At 40.4% G+C, this 20,234-nt stretch overlaps 1 protein-coding gene across 1 annotated transcript in view; it reads left to right on the top strand.

The window, feature by feature from the left end:
• The first annotated feature begins 209 nt into the window (after window positions 1-209).
• The window catches only part of PRRG1 (proline rich and Gla domain 1), a 108,251-nt gene continuing 88,226 nt past the window's right edge, over window positions 210-20,234 (top strand). Inside the window, exon 1 of the mRNA XM_030933527.1 lies at window positions 210-330. The gene's annotated coding sequence lies outside the window, so the exon portion shown is untranslated. The remainder of the gene's footprint in view (window positions 331-20,234) is intronic.

The raw sequence follows: 20,234 nt of genomic DNA on the forward strand, positions 1-20,234 counted from the left end.
TAGTGCGTGTGGGAGTGCACAGACGGGTCTCGACGGCTTTTCTGTATGTGTTATAAATAAACCCCAAGAGTGGAAAGCTCCAGCAGGATGCCCTGAGCGCTGGTTCTTCCCAGCAGAAGCGGTGGAGGATCCGCCCCTCGTTTCCCACCCTCCGCCCCAGCTCGTTCCCACCCCTTCTCTCCTAACCCCGCCCCAGCCCAGCCCCCGCCTCTTTCCACCTCCCTTCCAGTCCGCTCGCGGTTCCTGGCTCCGGCTAGGCTCCGCAGAAATAGGAGCGCGCAGGCGCGACGTGCGGATCGCAGAACGCCGAGTAGCGGAGCCGGACCCGCTGTGAGTGTGGTGGCCGCGCTGGGTTCCTAGCTGGGGAAACGTGATCGGGGCGAAGCGCCCCAGGAAGGATCGGGGCGTGTGGGGGTGACTTCGGTTCTGCGAGGAGAAACCCGTCAGATGTACGGTAGCGTTGGTAGCGACGCTGCCTGTGGGCGTCCGGCCAGGGCCGCGTGGGGAGCGGAGTGCGTGGTAGCGGGAGTGGGTGAGGGTGGGTATGACGAGAAAAATATTGAAGGAATGGGATTCAGAGGCTGGAAGTCCGCACACAGGCTGGGCAGGACCGCGAGGCTTGCCAACGGTGCTGGAGGGTGTCCCAGCTTCAAGTTCAGTCCCCTGCTTGGTGCCCCTGAGGGACGTCCCAGGCTCATCCCCTCCTCCAGCGCTGCTTTCTCTGGTGCGGAGTTGCTAGAAACATTCCCCGTCGGAGGGGAAAGGATTTGGAGGCGGTGGGCTGTCGGCCCGGGCTAGTCCCAAGGAGGGCGTGGCATTCGTGTGACTTTCCTTTACCCACCCCCGGGAATGTGTCCCTCTTCTGGTCCATTGTGCCCGTGGACATTTTAACAAAGGCTATGACTGTTTTGTAGGCAGTGACGGGTGACAGTGGGAGGGGGTGCGTGCGAGGTCGGTCGCGGTGCGGCCCTGGGGGACGGGAGAGCGCGGGGAGGGGGAGGCGGCGTGGGGGGAAGTGGAAGGAAGAGAAGAGTCTTCCTGCTTCAGCTTTTTCCTTCTTCCTGGTCCGCTGAATTTGATCATTGGTAGGAACAGCCCCAAGAGGGATATGACTGGAAATTAGTGTTTGCGCGTTTGGACTCTGGCTCCAGCCACTGGTTTTTGTGATTGTGCTGTGCATGTATTTTCTACGAGTCCCTTTAGGAGAAAAGCGAAGCTAATGGAATTTGAGAGGAAATAATTGAATGAAAGGATGAAGAGGTGGAGTGACAAAACTTAGAGCTTAATTATTTGTCTGTTGATGGTCATACTATAAAGCCAGACTTTGAAGGATGCGAAGGTGTCCAAGTCAGGGTAAGTGAAAAGTTGGTTAGGCTACTGTTGATTGTTTCAATCAAGAGTGGATTATTGGGCATGTGTGTGGATGTGCTGTCAAGGTCTTGGGCCGACTCACTTTAGAACCTTTGAAAATAATATTAAGGATACAAAACACTAGGGCAAATGTTATAATATTGGATAAAGTTCCATATGCTTTCATTTTCAAACTTAGGGACTTTTATGAAAGATAGTATATGTGTTCCCAAGCATAGATGTTGATATTTTTCCTCATTTGTTTTAAGTTAATACAACAAAATAAACTGAACTTCCTCCTCCTCCACCCCTTTCCCTTGATTGTAAATCCTGTTTTATAAATGTTTACTTTCTGAAGTATACTTAAAAACACAATTACCCCCCTAACCCCTACCCCTGCACCAACCCCAGGCATGAGGTGAACAGGATTTCTTCTGGTTTTGTTAGGTTATTCTTTCTTTTTCTATTTTCCCAAATTTGGGGCAGGTGGGGGGCGGGGAGTGTTAGGGATGCCTTTTCTCTTTTCTAGTGCCTGATGAACTCCTATTCATCCTTCTAGACTTAGCCTAATTCACTTCTCGAAAAATTTTGCCATCTACTCCAGAGTGAATTAATCACACCTTTTTCTGTTAAATTTATATCACTTGCCTTTTTTCTCCATTGCTACTAGACCCTCAGTCTTCTATGTTACCCTTATACCTAGAGCTGCCTGGCATGTGGTAAGCACCTAATAAACTCATTTACAGATATATATTAATAAATGCTGTTAGAAAGGTAGTAATTCATAGGCTGGGCGCAGTGGCTCACTCCTGTAATCCCAGCACTTTGGGAGGCCGAGGCGGGCAGATCACGAGGCCAGGAGATCGAGACCATCCTGGCTAACACGGTGAAACCGCGTCTCTACTAAGAATACAAAAAAATTAGCCGGGCGTGGTGGTGGGCGTCTGTAGTCCCAGCTACTCGGGTGGCTGAGGCAGGAGAATGGTGTGAACCCGGGAGGTGGAGCTTGCAGTGAGCCGAGATCGCGCCACTACACTCCAGCCTGGGCAACAGAACGAGACTCCGTCTCAGAAAAACAAAGAAAAGAAAAGAAAAGAAAGATAGTAATTCATATTGCGTAAAGTTCATGGGATAATACAAGAAATTCAGAATTCTGAAATTGTATTTAATATTTGAGCAGCATTATTTGGAATATGGATAAGCACTGAGTGTGGAAATATGTTCTCATGTATTAGTCATAGTTTATCCTTCTAAAAAGAGGTGCAAAAACTCTACAGATAAAGGGAAAATACGGATCAGAAAAAGGTGAAGTTTTTCAAAAGGCCAATTTCTGATACTAAAACTAGTGAAGTTAACTATTTGTAGAAAGACACAAATAGGTTGCTGCTGGAATTTAGGAAGTACTGCAAATGAATCAAGTTGCCAGATGGTATTCTCTGAAGGGTGATATAACTAAGAAAAGCTGTAACCTAACCAGTTGTATTATACTCCTTTTAAATCTTTTTTTTTTTTTTTTTTTTTTTTTTTTTTTTTTTTTGAGACGGAGTCTCGCTCTGTCGCCCAGGCTGGAGTGCAGTGGCCGGATCTCAGCTCACTGCAAGCTCCGCCTCCCGGGTTCACGCCATTCTCCTGCCTCAGCCTCCCGAGTAGCTGGGACTACAGGCGCCCGCCAGGTCGCCCGGCAAGTTTTTTGTATTTTTAGTAGAGACGGGGTTTCACCATGTTAGCCAGGATGGTCTTGATCTCCTGACCTCGTGATCCGCCCGTCTCGGCCTCCCAAAGTGCTGGGATTACAGGCTTGAGCCACCGCGCCCGGCATCTTTTAAAATCTTAAAGTATTTTCAGCCTTTGGCTAATGGGTCTCTTCATGTTACAGTTCCCTGATAGGCTTGGTCTAACCATTTCTGCCAACCTGCCTTTGATATCTCTCTTAACTCCACCAGGATCACTGGCCTTCCAGTTACCTCTGGCTCCTAACAGGAATTATCTTCCCCCTGCTCCTCACCTCCAGCCTTCTTCTCCTGAGTGGATTTATGTATTTGAGAAAATACCGTGAGCAAATAATCACTTATAGTTTAAAAATAAGTCAGGATTGGCTACCTGCTTAGTCTAGCCTTCTGTGCATGTAAAGCAGACAGAGAACTATGACCATTAGTAACCCTTATTTTTCTTCATTTTTCCCTTATTCATCTAAATGCAAAAGCACTTTTTAAAAATTTCACTTTTAAAAATAACATTAGTCATTGTTCCCAACACACTTCAAGTTAGTCCCTGTTTTATTTTTTATTTTTTATTTTTTTTGAGGCGGAGTCTCGCTCTGTCGCCCAGGCTGGAGTGCAGTGGTGCAATCTCAGCTCACTGCAAGCTCCACCTCCCGGGTTCACGCCATTCTCCTGCCTCAGCCTCCTGAGTAGCTGGGACTACAGGCGCCCGCCACCACACCCGGCTAATTTTTTGTATTTTTAGTAGAGACGGGGTTTCACCGTGTTAGCTAGCCAGGATGGTCCCGATCTCCTGACCTTGGGATCTGCCCGCCTCGGCCTCCCAAAGTGCTGGGATTACAGGCGTCCCTGTTTTTTTGACCAAAACTCAAAACTCGGGGAGGAAGAGTAGCATCCATAAAACTTTTTTTAAAGTTCTGCATCATCTGTGGACCTACTGAATGAAAAAATATTTGAAACCAACCATTGTGATTATGCCTTCCTTCTTAAAACATTCCTCACTTAGACTTCCTCCTCATATTTCTGATTTTTTTCCTCTAATTCTTTGACCAGTTAACCTCAGTCACCTCCACAGTCTTCTTAGGGTTCTGTTCAAAACTCTTTTTCTCAGTGTATGCACAATAGTCAAGGGCATGGAAATTGGAGGAATCGAAAATTGGAGGCAAGACAAGAATTTAAACTCTTCTTTCTAAGCATTAGTTTCCTCACTTGTGAAAATGATAATTATAATACTTACCTGATAATTAAGATCAGGTATATAGTGATGTGATGCATAATTGCATTTTGGTCAACTATGGACAACATGCATGATGATGGTTCCCATAAGATTATAATGGAGCTGAAAAACCTGGTGACTTTGTAGCCTTTGTAATGTCACAGTGCAGTGCATTACAGTATATAACACTTGATAATAATATTAAATAACTATGCTAATGGTTTATTTACTATACTATACTTTTTAATTATTATTTTAGAGTATACTCCTTCTACTTATATAAAGTTAACTGTAAAACAGCCTCAGACCGGTCCTTCAGGAAGGCAAGAAGAAGGCATTGTTATCATAGGGGATGATGTCTCCACACATGTTATTGCCCCTGAAAACCTTCCAGTGGAACAAGATGTGAAAGTGGAAGAGTGATATTGATGATCCTAGACTGTGTAGGTCTAGGCTAATGTGTATGTTTGTGTCTTAGTTTTTAATAAAAATGTTTAAAAAGTTAAAAAAATTAAATAGATAAAAACTTACAGAATAAGGATATAAAGAAAGAAAATGTTTGTGTACAACTGTCCAGTGTATGTTTTAAGTTCAGTATTATTACAAAAGAGTCAAAAAGTTTAAAATATTAACAAATTTATGTAGTAAAAAAGTTATAATAAGCTAAAGTTAATTTATTATTGAAGAAAGAATTACATTTTTTATATGTTTGGTGTAGCCTATGTGGAGAGTGTTTATAAAGACTACAGTAGTGTACAGTAAATGTCCTAGGCCTTCACATCCACTTACCACTCACGCACTGACTTACCCAGAGCAGCTTTCAGTCCTGCAGGCTCTATTCATGGTAAGTGCCCTATACAGGTGTACCATTTTTTATCTTTTATACCTATTTTTACTGTACATTTTCTGTGTTTAGATACACAGACATCATTGTGTCACAGTTGTCTCTTCAGTACAGTAACATGCTGTACAGGATTGTAGCCTAGGAATAATAATAGGGTATACCATATTGTCTAGGTATATAGTAAGCTATACCATCCAGGTATGTGTAAGTACACTCTGTGATGTTGATACAACGACGAAGTCACCTAAAGAGGCATTTCTCAGACCATATCCCAGTTGTTAAGTGATGCATGACTGTTAACAGCTTATAATGTGTAGCACATAGAAGTGCTCTAAACATGTTAGCTGTTGTTATTTATGTCTGCTGTTTCTTGTGTGCTCCCATTATTTCAGTAGCAGTTAACTTCAGAATGTGGATGTATTGATGTTTCCCACCCTGTCTGAGCTCCAGTTCTGTATTTGTAGATAACTCCCATGTATTTCCAACAGGTTGCTTAGCACAGTGGTTCTCAAACTTCAGCATGTACAATAATCACAAGATGCATAGATTTCTGGACCCCGTACCCAAAGTTTGTGATGTCTAGGATAGAATCTAAGAATTTCCATTTCTAATAAGTTCATAAATGATGGCAATTCTACTGTCCCTGGGAAAACATTGAGTGGCATTTATCTATATGGCATTCAGACAAGTTGGTGGAGAGGAAGGGAGAGGAGACCAAAAGACCAAAAATTTATAAAAATTAAGAACAGAGTGCACTTGAAGCTGGTAGTGCTTTTTGTTTGTTTGTTTGTTTAAATTGAGACAGAGTCTCGCTCTGTTGCCCAGGCTAGAGTGCAGTGGTGTGATCTCGGCTCACTGCAAACTCCGCCTCCCGGGTTCACGCCATTCTCCTGCCTCAGCCTCCTGAGTAGCTGGGACTACAGGTGCCCACCACCATGCCCGGCTAATTTTTTTTGTATTTTCAGTAGAGATGGGGTTTCACCATATTAGTCAGGATGGTCTCGGTCTCCTGACCTCTGCCCGTCTCAGCCTCCCAAAGTGCTGGGATTACAGGCGTGAGTTACCACGCCCGGCCGGTAGTGCTTTTAAGACTGGAGTTTAGAGTGTCCTCTAAAATGTGGAGAGGAGACGACTGAGGAAGATGCTTGGATTTCATGACCACAAGGTTTTCTTTTGTTTTTGGTGTGTTTCAGGTGCAGATTGTTGGTTTAATTATACTTCTCAGTTAGTATTATATTATCATTATTATGACCAGGAGAACATATCACAGGTGTTTGAGGTAATGGCTTTTCTTTGTTTGTTTGTTCTTTGAGACAGGGCCTTTCTCATGCCCAGACCAGAGTGTAGTGGCACAAACACGGCTCACTGAAGCCTCAACCTCCTGGGCTCAAGCAATCCTCCCACCTCAGCTTCCTGAGTAGCTGAGACAACAAGTGTGTGCCACTATGCCCAGCTAATTTTTAAATTAAAAATGTTTTTTTGAGATGAGGTCTTACTATATTGCCCAGGCTGGTCTCAAACCTGGGCTCAAGTGATCTTACCACCTCAGCCTCCCAAAGTGGTGCGGTTACAGGCGTGAGCCACCATGCTCAGACATAGAGGTAATGGTTCTTAATCTGGTGTGTGCATCAGACTGTCATAGGGAGCTGTTTCAAACAATACACTTAAGTTTAGTGCCCCTCCCCACAGTATTGACTCATAAATCTGGATTTCAGGGTTTGGGATCTAGGCATGAAAAAATTCCCTGGTTAAGAGTCATCTCTTCAGCAATGGTGGGCAGAATATGGAAGCACTGAAAATAAAAGTTTTATTGGTAAATTGTTGGTGAAAGGAGAATAGAAGAAAAAGACTGGAGTTTGAAGATTTTTAGAGTTCAAGAAAATGGGAATATGTAAAAGAGAGGTGAAAAGCCTGCTGGAGTCAAGGAGTGATTGAATGTGTAATGTTATGAACATATAATTGATGGAATACAGTACTGGAGCAGGAGAGCAGGAGAGAATGGAATTAGTGGGTACCATAAAAAGAGAGGAGAAGGCCGGGCGTGGTGGCTCAAGCCTGTAATCCCAGCACTTTGGGAGGCCGAGACGGGCGGATCACAAGGTCAGGAGATCGAGACCATCCTGGCTAACACAGTGAAACCCCGTCTCTACTAAAAAATACAAAACACTAGCCGGGCGAGGTGGCGGTGCCTGTAGTCCCAGCTACTCGGGAGGCTGAGGCAGGAGAAGGGCGTGAACCCGGGAGGTGGAGCTTGCAGTGAGCTGAGATCTGGCCACTGCACTCCAGCCTGGGTGACAGAGCGAGACTCCGTCTCAAAAAAAAAAAAAAAAAAAAAAAAAAAAAAAAAAAAAAAAAAAAAAAAAAGAAAAAGAAAAAGAGAGAGAGAGGAGAAAAGAGTGAAAAAAAGCAGATTTGAAGCTGGAAGTGGGAGAAGCTGAAAGACCTCTCTTTAAGGAAGGTTTGTTTGCACACTACTGTTCTTCAGTGGAACTTAAGTAGTCTTGAACTCTTAAGTAAAATGGATTTTTCAAGTTTAATAATGCTAGCAAATAAATCAATAATTTCAACTGTTCCAGCTACCACTAATGGCTACAAGTGTATTTTTCTTCAACTTAGCTCGAATAATTATTTTTTGAAATTAAGTCTAGACATGCTGTGTTGTAATGTTATTGCCCTAGCCCTTGCCGTAAGACTGCCATATCATACGTTTCATGTGATTTTCATTCAGTTATTCAACAAGTATTTGTATGATTGTCAATGGCCATGCATTCTTCTAAACACTGAGGATACAGCAGTATATAAAACAGTTGTATTTTATTAGAAATATCTGCCTTTGAGGCGCTTGCATCGTATTTGAGGGAGGCAGATAATAAAGTAAATGAGTAAAATATAAGAAATGTGAGATATTAGGCCGGGCGCAGTGGCTCAAGTCTGTAATCCCAGCACTTTGGGAGGCCGAGACGGGCGGATCACAAGGTCAGGAGATCGAGACCATCCTGGCTAACACGGTGAAACCCCGTCTCTACTAAAAACCATACAAAAAATTAGCCGGGCGTGGTGGTGGGCGCCTGTAGTCCCAGCTCCTCGGGAGGCTGAGGCAGGAGAATGGCATAAACCCGGGAGGAGGAGCTTGCAGTGAGCTGGGATCCGGTCACTGCACTCCAGCCTGGGCTACAGAGCGAGACTCCGTCTCAAAAAAAAAAAAAAAAGAAATGTGAGATATATATAATTTTGTATACATATATATGCATAAATATACATATATGTTAAGTGACATGGCGCTGCATTCTTTGGAGAAATACAAAGCAGGGAAGGTGAATGGGGGGACCCATAGGTATTCATCTATAGGTGAATAGAGCATGTTGGTTGGAGGGAGGTAATCAGGGAAGACTTCACTGTCAGCAAGGACTTGTAGAAGATAAGAAAACCATTTATTTGGAGGAAGAGCTTCCTAAGCACAGGGAACAGCAATTGTAAAAGTCTGGAGGTGGGTTCTTTTTGAGACCTTTTAGCTAAAAACAGCAAAATAGTTTTTGCGGCTGGAGTAGCATGAATGAGAAGGGGAGAATAATAAGGCATAGAGTCAGATAAGCAAGAAGGATTATGGGAATGGTGGGAAGATTGCAAGAGGAGAAATTTCTGAGTGGGAAGATCAAGAACTACGTACTGGCCGTGTTGAGTTTGAGATGATTATTTGATACTCCAGGTAGAATTCATGGGATAGGTATGGGTAAACAGGAAACTCTAGGAATGAATCACAACATTTTAAGGGAAGAGAAGGGGTCATTCCTTTGCTTTGTTTTTAAATTTAAAAGCTTTAGGCCGGGCGCGGTGGCTCAAGCCTGTAATCCCAGCACTTTGGGAGGCCGAGACGGGCGGATCACGAGGTCAGGAGATCGAGACCATCCTGGCTAACATGGTGAAACCCCGTCTCTACTAAAAAAATACAAAAATCTAGCCGGGCGAGGTGGTGGGCGCCTGTAGTCCCAGCTACTCGGGAGGCTGAGGCAGGAGAATGGCGTAAACCCGGGAGGCGGAGCTTGCAGTGAGCTGAGATCCGGCCACTGCACTCCAGCCCGGGCGACAGAGCGAGACTCCGTCTCAAAAAAAAAAAAAAAAAAAAAAATAAAAGCTTTAGTTTTGGCCGGGCGCGGTGGCTCAAGCCTATAATCCCAGCACTTTGGGAGGCCCAGACGGGCGGATCACGAGGTCAGGAGATCGAAACCATCCTGGCTAACCCGGTGAAACCCCGTCTCTACTAAAAAATACAAAAAATTAGCCGGGCGAGGTGGCGGGCGCTTGTAGTCCCAGCTACTCGGGAGGCTGAGGCAGGAGAATGGCGTAAACCCGGGAGGCGGAGCTTGCAGTGAGCTGAGATCCGGCCACTGCACTCCAGCCTGGGCGACAGAGTGAGACTCCGTCTCAAAAAAAAAAAAACTTTAGTTTTTAGAGCAGTGTTAGGTTCACGGAAAAATTACAAGGAAAGTACAGACAGTTCTCACATACCCCCTCCTCACATACACAACGTCCTACACTATCAGGACATCCTGTACCACAGTGGTACATTTGTTGCAGTTCATGAACCTCCATTGACATATCATTATCACCTAAAGCTAATTGTTTATATTATGGCTCACTCCTGGTATTGTACATTTTATGGATTTGGACAAATGTATAACATATCCACTATTGTATTAATATTATGGTATGATATAGTTTCACTACCCCCCAAATTCTCTGTGTTCTGCCTTTTCAACTACCCTTCCTTCCAGCCCCTGGAAGCCACTGATCCTTCTACTGTCTCCATAGTTTTTCCTTTTTCAAAATGTCATATAGCTGGAATTATAAAATATGCAGCTTTTTCATATTGGTTTATTTCACCTAGTAATGTTCTTGTAAGCTTCCTCCATGTTTTTTCATGGTTTAATAGCTTATTTCTTTTTAGTGCTTAGTAATACTCCATTGGATGTACCACAGTTTATTCATTCACCTACTAAGAAATATCTTGGTTGCTTCCAAGTTGTAGTAATTATAAATAAAGCTATTATAAATATCTGTGTGCAGTATTTTATGTGAACATAGATTTTCAATTCATTTGAATACAAAGGAGCTCAATTGCTGGATCATATGGTGAGAATATAGTAGTCCCCCTTCCCATCCATGGTTTCACTTTCTACATTTCCAGTTACCAAAGGTCAGCTATGGTCTGAAAATGTTAAATGGAAAATTCCAGAAATAAATGTCATAAGTTTTAAATTTTGTGCCATTTTACATGATGAAATCTCGCACCAGCCTACCACATTCTGCCTAAGACATGAATCATCCCTTTATCCAGTGTATCCATGCCGTATATGCCTTTCGCCCATTAGTCACTAAGTAGCCATCTAGGTTGTCAGATCAAAAAACAGCATATATAGGAGTTGGTACTATCCAAGATTTCAGGCATCCTATGGGGTCTTGGAATGTATTCCCCATGGTTAAAGGAGGACTACTTTATGTTTAGTTTTGCAAGAAATTGACAAAGTGTCTTCCAAAGTAACTTACCACTTTTAATCCCATCAGCAATGGATGAGTTTCTATTGCTGCACATCCTTGCCAGCATTTGGTGTTGTCAGTGTTCTGTATTCTGGCCATTTTAATAGATGTGTAGTGCCAGCTCATTGTTGTTTTAACTTGCAATTCCCTAATGACATACGATGTTGGGCTTTCCATATGTTTATTTGCCATCTGTATCCATCTGTATATCTTCTTTGGTGAGGTGTCCACATATTTAGTCCATTTTCAAATCAGGTTTTTTTTTTCTCTCATTGCTGAGTTTTAAGACTTGTTTGTATATTTTGGATAATAGTACTTTATATGTTATGTCTTCTGCAAATATTTTCTTACAGTCTGTGGCTTGACTTCTCCTATTCTTGACAGTGTATTTTACTGAGTAGAAGTTTATAATATTAAATCAAGCGTACCCATCCTTTCATGAATCATACTTTTGGTGTTATAACTAAAAACTCATTACCATATCAGAGGTCATGTAGATTTTTTCCTATGTTCTAGGAGTTTTATAGTTTTGTATTTTACATTTAGGCCTATGATCCATTTTGAGATTTTTGTGAAGGGTGTAAGGCCATATCTAGATTCATTTTTTTTTGTATGTGGATGTCCAGTTGTTCCAGCATCATTTGTTGAAAAGTCTGTCTTCATTGTTTTGCCTTCGCTCCTTTGTCAAAGATCAGTTGACGATGTGGATATATCTGTCTATTCTGTTACATTTATCTGTTTGTCCATTCTTTGGCACTGTCTTTATTACTGTAGTTTAATAGTAATTATTGAAATTGGGTAGTGTCGGTCCACCAACTTTGTTGTTCTACAATATTGTCTTGGCTATTCTGTATCTGCTGCCTCTCCATATAAACTTTACAATCAGTTGTTTTTTAAAAAAATTCACAAAATCACTTGCTGGGATTTTGACTGGGGTTGCATTGAATTTGTAGATCAAGTTGGAAAGAGCTGATATCTTGAGACTAATGAGTCTTCCTATCCATGAACATGGGATATCTTTCCATTTATTTAGTCTTGATTTTTTTTCACCAGAGTTTTGTGGTTTTCCCAATGGAGATCTTGCTCATCACTGATATATAGGAAAATAATTGACTTTTATTTATTAACCTTGTATCCTGTAACCTTACTATTATCACTTATTAGTTCCAGGAGATTTTCTTTTATTTATTTATTTATTTATTTATTTATTATTATACTTTAAGTTCTAGGGTACATGTGCACAACGTGCAGGTTTGTTACATATGTATACATGTGCCATGTTGGTGTGCTGCACCCATTAACTCATCATTTACATTAGGTATATCTCCTAATGCTATCCTTCCCTCCTCCACCCACCCCACAACAGGCCACGGTGTGTGATGTTCCCCTTCCTGTGTCCAGGTGTTCTCATTGTTCAATTCCCACCTATGAGTGAGAACATGTGGTGTTTGGTTTTCTGTTCTTGCGATAGTTTGCTGAGAAGGATGGTTTCCAGCTGCATCCATGTCCCTACAAAGGACATGAAATCATCCTTTTTTATGCCTGCATAGTATTCCATGGTGTATATGTGCCATATTTTCTTACTCCAGTCTGTCATTGATGGACATTTGGGTTGGCTCTAAGTCTTTGCTATTGTGAATAGTGCCGCAATAAACATATGTGTGCACGTGTTTTTATAGCAGCATGATTTACACATGAGAGTATATGTGTTCAGTAGACTCTGTATGTGTATGTATGGAGAGTGTATGTATACCCAGTAATGGGATGGCTGGGTCAAATGGTATTTCTAGTTCTAGATCCTTGAGGAATCGCCATGCTGTCTTCCACAACAGTTGAACTAGTTTACAGTCCCACCAACAGTGTAAAAGTATTCCTATTTCTCCACATCCTCTCCAGCACCTGTTGTTTCCTGACTTTTTAATGATTGCTATTCTAACTGCTGTGAGATGATATCTCATTGTGGTTTTGATTTGCATTTCTCTGATGGCGAGTGATGATGAGCATTTTTTCATGTGTCTGTTGGCTGCATAAATGTCTTCTTTTGAGAAGTGTCTGTTCATATCCTTTGCCCACTTTTTGATGGGGTTGTTTGATTTTTTTTCTTGTAAATTTCTTTGAGTTCTTTGTAGGTTCTGGATATTAGCCCTTTGTAGATGAGTAGATGGCAAAATTTTTCTCCCATTCTGTAGGTTGCCTGTTCATTCTGATGGTAGTTTCTTTTGCTGTGCAGAAGCTCTTTAGTTTAATTAGATCCCATTTGTCAATTTTTACTTTTGTTGCCATTGCTTGTGGTGTTTTAGACATGAAGTCCTTGCCCATGCCTGTGTCCTGAATATTGCCTAGGTTTTCTTCTAGGGTTTTTATGGTTTTAGGTCTAACTTTTAAGTCTCTAATCCATCTTGAATTAATTTTTGTTTAAGATGTAAGGAAGGGATCCAGTTTCAGCTTTCTATATATGGCTAGCCACTTTTCCCAACACCATTTATTAAATAGGGAATCCTTTCCCCATTTCTTGTTTTTGTCAGGTTTGTCAAAGATCAGATGGTTGTAGATGTGTGATATTATTTCTGAGGGTTCTGTTCTGTTCCATTGGTCTATATCTCTGTTTTGGTACCAGTATCATGCTGTTTTGGTTACTGTAGCCTTGTAGTATAGTTTGAAGTGAGGTAGCGTGATGCCTCCAGCTTTGTTCTTTTTGCTTAGGATTGTCTTGGCAATGCAGGCTCTTTTTTGGTTTCATATGAACTTTAAAGTAGTTTTTTCCAATTCTGTGAAGAAAGTCATTGGTAGCTTAATGAGGATGGCGTTGAATCTACAAATTACCTTGGGCAGTATGGCCATTTTCATGATATTGATTCTTCCTATCCATGAGCATGGTATGTTCTTCCATTTGTTTGTGTTCTCTTTTATTTCGTTGAGCAGTGGTTTGCAGTTCTCCTTGAAGAGGTCCTTCACATCCCTTGTAAAGTTGGATTCCTAGGTATTTTATTCTATTTGAAGCAATTGTGAATGGGAGTTCCCTCATGATTTGGCTCTCTGTTTGTCTGTTACTGGTGTATAAGAATGCTTGTGATTTCTGCACATTGATTTTATATCCTAAGACTTTGCTGAAGTTGCTTATCAGCTTAAGGAGATTTTGGGCTGAGATGATGGGGTTTTCTAAATATACAATCATGTCATCTGCAAACAGGGACAATTTGACTTCCTCTTTTCCTAATTGAATACCCTTTATTTCTTTCTCCTGCCTGATTGCATTGGCCAGAACTTCCAACACTATGTTGAATAGGAGTGGTGAGAGAGGTCATCCCTGTCTTGTGCCAGTTTTCAAAGGGAATGCTTCCAGCTTTTGCCCATTCAGTATGATATTGGCTGTGGCTTTGTCATAAATAGGTCTTATTATTTTGAGATAAGTTCCATCAATACCGAATTTATTGAGAGTTTTTAGCATGAAGGGCTGTTGAATTTTTTCAGAGGCCTTTTCTGCATCTATTGAGATAATCATGTGGTTTTTGTCTTTGGTTCTGTTTATATGCTGAATTCTGTTTATTGGTTTGCATATGTTGAACCAGCCTTGCATCCCAGGGATGAAGCCCATTTGATCATGGTGGATAAGCTTTTTGATGTGCTGCTGGATTCAGTTTGCCAGTATTTTATTGAGGATTTTTGCATCGATGTTCATAAGGGTATTGGTCTAAAATTCTCTTTTTTTGTTGTGTCTCTGCCAGGCTTTGGTATCAGGATGATGTTGGCCTCATAAAATGAGTTAGGGAGGATTCCCTCTTTTTCTATTGATTGGAATAGTTTCAGAAGGAATGGTGCCAGCTCCTCCTTGTACCTCTGGTAGAATTCGGCTGTGAATCCATCTGGTCCTGGTCTTTTTTTGGTTGGTAGACTATTAATTATTGCCTCAATTTCACAGCCTGTTATTGGTCTATTCAGGGATTCAACTTCTTCCTGGTTTAATCTTGGGAGAGTGTATGTGTCCAGGAAATTATCCATTTCTTCTAGGTTTTCTAGTTGATTTGTGTAGAGGCGTTTATAGTATTCTCTGATGGTAGTTTGTATTTCTCTGTGGTCGGTGGTGATATCCCCTTTATCATTTTTTATTGCGTCGATTTGATTCTTCTCTCTTTTCTTATTAGTCTTGCTAGTGGTCTATCAGTTTTGTTGATCTTTTCTAAAAACCAGCTCCTGGATTCATTGATTTTTTTAAAGGGCTTTTTGTGTCTCTATCTCCTTTAGTTCTCCTCTGATCTTAGTTATTTCTTGCCTTCTGCTAGCTTTTGAATGTGTTTGCTCTTGTTTCTCTAGTTCTTTTAATTGTGATGTTAGGGTGTCAATTTTAGATCTTTCCTGCTTTCTCTTGTGGGCATTTAGTACTATAAATTTCCCTCTATGCACTGCTTTAAATGTGTCCCAGAGATTCTGGTATGTTGTATCTTTGTTCTCATTGGTTTCAAAGAACATCTTTATTTCTGCCTTCATTTCATTATGTACCCAGTAGTCATTCAGGAGCAGGTTGTTCAGTTTCCATGTAGTTGAGCGGTTTTGATTGAATTTCTTAATTCTGAATTCTAGTTTGATTGCACTGTGATCTGAGAGACAGTTTGTTACAATTTCTGTTCTTTTACATTTGCTGAGGATTGCTTTACTTCCAACTATGTGGTCAATTTTGGAATAAGTGCGATGTGGTGCTGAGAAGAATGTATATTCTGTTGATTTGGGGTGGAGAGTTCTGTAGATATCTATTAGGTCCTCTTGGGGCAGACCTGAGTTCAATTCCTGGATATCGTTGTTAACTTTCTGTCTCATTAATCTGTCTAATGTTGACAGTGGGGTGTTAAAGTCTCCCATTATTACTGTGTGGGAGTCTAAGTCTGTTTGTAAGTCTCTAAGTATGATTTTGAAAAGGAGTGGTGAGGAGGGACATCCTTGCCTTTTTTCTGAGCTTAGAGGGAATGTTTCAAGTCTTACACCATTAAGTATGATGTCAACTGTAGTGTTTTTATAGATGCCCTTTTCCATTTGAGTGTGTTCCCATCTATTCCTAGTTTGCTGAGATTTTTTTTTTTTAATTCATGTATCAGTTTTGGATTTTGTTAAGTGCTTTTTCTGCATATATGGATATTATTGTGTATATTTTCCCTTTAGGCCTGTTGATGTTCTGGAGTACATTAATTGATTTTTGAATATTGAACCACCCTTGCATACTTGTCATGTATCTCACTTGATCATAGTGTATAGTTTTTTTGTATGTGGTTGGTGGATACAATTGATAATATTTTGCTGAGGATTTTTCAATCTGTGTTTATGGTGGATATTGGTCTGTAGTTTTCTTTTCTAGTAAGTCTTTGTCTGGTTTTGGTTTTAGGGTAATTCTTTTTTTTTTTTTTTTGAGACGGAGTCTCACTCTGTCGCCCAGGCTGGAGTGCAGTGGCCGGATCTCAGCTCACTGCAAGCTCCGCCTCCAGGGTTTATGCCATTCTCCTGCCTCAGCCTCCCGAGTAGCTGGGACTACAGGTGCCCGCCACCTCGCCCGGCTAGTTTTTTTGTATTTTTTAGTAGAGAGGGGGTTTCACCGTGTTAGCCAGGATGGTCTCGATCTCCTGACCTCGTGATCCGCCCGTCTCGGCCTCCCAAAGTGCTGGGATTACAAGCTTGAGCCACCGCGCCCGGCGGTTTTAGGGTAATTCTGACCTCATAGTATTGCCTTGGCTTCTAAATTCTGGAGAGATTGTAGAGAACTGGTATAGTTTGTTCCTTAAATGTTTGGTAGAATTCAGTGGTAAACCCATCTGGGTGTGGTGCTTTCTGTTTTGCAGGTTATTATTGTTTCAATTTCTTTAATAAATATGGTCCTTTTCACATTGTCTATTTCTTTTGTGAGTTTTGTCACATTGTATCTTTCAAGGAATTGGTCCATTTCAAGGAATTGGTCCATTTCATCTAGCTTATCAAATTTGTGGGGATAAAATTGTTAATAATATTCCTTTATTATCCTTTTAATGTCCATGGGGTCTGTAGTGATGTCCTTTCTTTTATTTCTGATAATAATTTGTATCCCCGCTCTTTTTTTTCTTAATTACCCTGGCAAGAAGTTTTTTGAATTCATTCATCTTTTCAAAAAACCAGCCTTTGGTTTCATTCATTTTTCCCTATTGATTTTCTGTTTTCAGTTTCATTGATTTCTGCTTTAATTGTATTATTTCTTTTCTCCTATTTACTTCAGGTTTAATTTGCTCTTCTTTTTCTAATTTCCTAGGATGGAAACTTAGATGATTGATTTCAGATCTTTCTTTTTTTTCTAATGTGTGCATTCAAGCTATAAATTTCCCTCTAAGCACTACTTTTGCTGCATCCCACAAATTGTGACAAGTTGTATTTTAATTTTCACTTAGTTCAACATATGTTTTTAATTCCTCTTGGGATTTCTTCTTCAATAATCCATGTGTTATTTAAAGGTATGTAGTTTAATCTCTACATATGTGGAGGAATTCCAGCTATCCTTCTGTTATTGTTTTCTAGTTTAATTCCACTATAGTCTGAGAGCTGACATTGCATGATTTCTATTCTTTTAAATTTGTTAAGATATGTCTTATGTCCCAGAATGTGATCTGTCTTCGTGAATATTCCATGTGAGCTTGAGAAAAATGTGCAATGTCTGTTGTTGGATGAAGTAGTTTATATATGTCAGTAATATCCACTTAATTGATGGTACTATCGAAGCTGTTGAGTTCAGCCGTTTCCTTACTGATTGTCTTCAAATAACACTATACCCCTTCATGGGTACAACCTGTTTGTATTGCAACACCTTTCCTACAATGGCAAAGTGATTTGGTTATCCTGAAAACCTGAGGGACCATAGAAATAATGTTATCATTGCAAGTTGCCTTTTGAATCTCCTAAGAAAATAACTGTATGTCAAACCTTAGTTCAGCATTTACCGAACACCTTTGGCATGTAAGGGGTGTGTGTGCTAGCTTTACCTTTTGTAAATTAGCGACATAATTACTTCTCAAGATGTCATTGGGAATAATGAAATGAGAATCGAAGTGCCACAGGGTTGGGGTAATCATAGCTCTTAAAAATGGTCAAAGCCAGGCGCAGTGGCTCACGCCTGTAATCCCAACACTTTGGGAGGCCAAGGTAGGCAGATCACGAGGTCAGGAGATTGAGACCATCCTGGCTAACACAGTGAAACCCTGTCTCTACTAAAAATACAAAACATTAGCTGGGCGTGGTGGTGGGCGCCTGTAGTCTCAGCTACTCGGGAGGCTGAGGCAGGATAATGGTGTGAACCCGTGAGACAGAGCTTGCAGTCAGCCAAGATTGCGCCACTGCACTCCAGCCTGGGCGACAGAGCGAGACTCCGTCTCAAAACAAAACAAAACAAAACAAAAAACTCAATAATTGCTTTGCTTTCTCCATTATTGTGTAGTAATAATTGGTATAGTTATTTTCAACCTCATTCAAATACCGATGATGAATTTTTGATAGCAGTTGTTATCTTCTTGAAAGGCTTGGCAATTAAATGCACTAGAATTGAAATAACAATTTCACAATTTGAACTTTTAGGTACATTTTTTCAGTGCCTCAGAATTCGTAACGTATGATGTCTTTGGGAGAATGTGTTATATTTTAATCTTTGAATTTGAGTAAGTTGTCTGTGGTCTATTTCTTCCCCTCTTTCAAAATTGTGTCTGAGATGTGTGTTGTTTTCTGGAGTCCTAGTTAACCAAACACCTCCTTTTTCAGTGACAAAGCCTTGTTATTGAAAGCACTTTATGTTCAGTGACTCTCATCCAATCTGTCTCCAGTGTGCTTGTTCTTTGTGGTTTGGTTTCTAATATTATGCATTCCAATTTTGTAAAAAAAATCTATATGAGTAACTTTCCACAGTAATCCTCTCTGACATGTTTGCTTCAGGGAAAAAGCAGGAAAAGTCAGACACATAAGCCTAGTTTTAAAATTTGCTGTCACTGCAAAAAAGTGAATAGAATATATTCCAAATTTCTTTTTCTGTATTAGTATTACCTGTGGGACCAGAATAATTATTTTGGCAAGGATATATTTAATTTCCTATATAATTTTGTCCTGCTTCAGTATCTTAGTCATTTTTCCTTTGATTTGTCAAAAAAATTATAGAAATAAAAAAAGAAATTTATTTAGGTTTGTAAACTGTCTAAAAATACAAATATTTTTGTTGCATTAAATATGACTATAGTATAAAATAAATACATGTGTTCTTTGAATTTTAAACTTCCTTTAACTTATAATGCAAATAGTATATATTAACATGTACTTTTTAATATATTTCATTCTCTAAACTATGAATGTTAACACGGTTTATATACTTGACCTTTGCAAAGTTTTGAATAGTCCACTCCTACTGCTGTTGTCCTAGCATTATTTCCTTCCTAATATGGTAGTCATTTTTTTTAACTTTTCTCCCCAGTCATTTCTTGCCTGTCCTTAACGCAAGTCTGCCCATCCACAGATATTGAAAGCTTCCAACCTTCAGGAACCACCCTTCACATTACTCCTAGAAAGCCCCATCTAACCCTACAGATCAAACTGTTCACTTTCAAAGTTTGTTTGTACCTAACCTTTCTTCTATTTTTTTCTGTTTGCATTCCTCATTTCCATTTCAGTTCTTCACCTTTTAACTGAGGCTAGTTCTCTACCAGAATCTCAGCCCCATTTAACCAGGGGTCAGAGCATCCATATTGTCTTTGTCTACTTGGTTTCTGGTTGGTTCCCACTATCAGGAATCAGGATGCTGAATATCCCTAGAATCCTTGCCATTGGAGTGGGTAGACTCTAGTCTACTTCGACTGGGACTGTCAAGAGGGAAAGGATGTTTGAGTCCTCAGCAGACTGGGAGGGGGCCTGGAGCAAATCCTGTGTTAAAATGGGATTTTGTTTTTTCCTCTGGGACCCAAACCCACTCTTGACAGTTCTGTTCTTCACATGAGAGTATAGTGATTGTTCATTATTCAGAAGATTGCCCAAATTATTTTTTCCTCTCATCTGTTGAGCAATTCCTGGCCATATATATTATCTTCCTTAGTAATAATTTGAATGATAACAATAATAATAACCATTCTGTGGTGCACCAGATATTTTATTTTTATTATTTTTATTACCCTGTAAGATATATGGCTTTTATCTCCACTTTCTAGTAAGTACATTGCAGTTCAAAGAGTTTAAGTGCCCAAGCTCACTTTGGAGGTATATAGTAGAACTGAAATATCAAATCAGGTTTCTCTGACATTAAAGCATGGAGCTTTTTTTTAGGAGACCCATTTCATGAAGCATAGTTTTGGGCTGTCTCTTCTCATTCTCAGTTTCACACAGTAAGACTTTGTGTTTATGAAGATAAAATATATATTGAGAATTTACTGTGCATGCATTTCATGCATCCAGCATTACGATCTAACATGGATTAGAATATTAACTTAATGAATATTAACTAAAGGAATGAGTGGAGACTCTGTAAATTTGTTAGAAAGGGTAATCTCCCTGTGCTTAACACAGTGGCAGGCATATGGTAGGTGCTAAAAAATAT

The sequence above is a fragment of the Rhinopithecus roxellana genome, chromosome 7 (genome assembly GCF_007565055.1).
Source record: "Rhinopithecus roxellana isolate Shanxi Qingling chromosome 7, ASM756505v1, whole genome shotgun sequence".
Classification (NCBI taxonomy): domain Eukaryota; kingdom Metazoa; phylum Chordata; class Mammalia; order Primates; family Cercopithecidae; genus Rhinopithecus; species Rhinopithecus roxellana.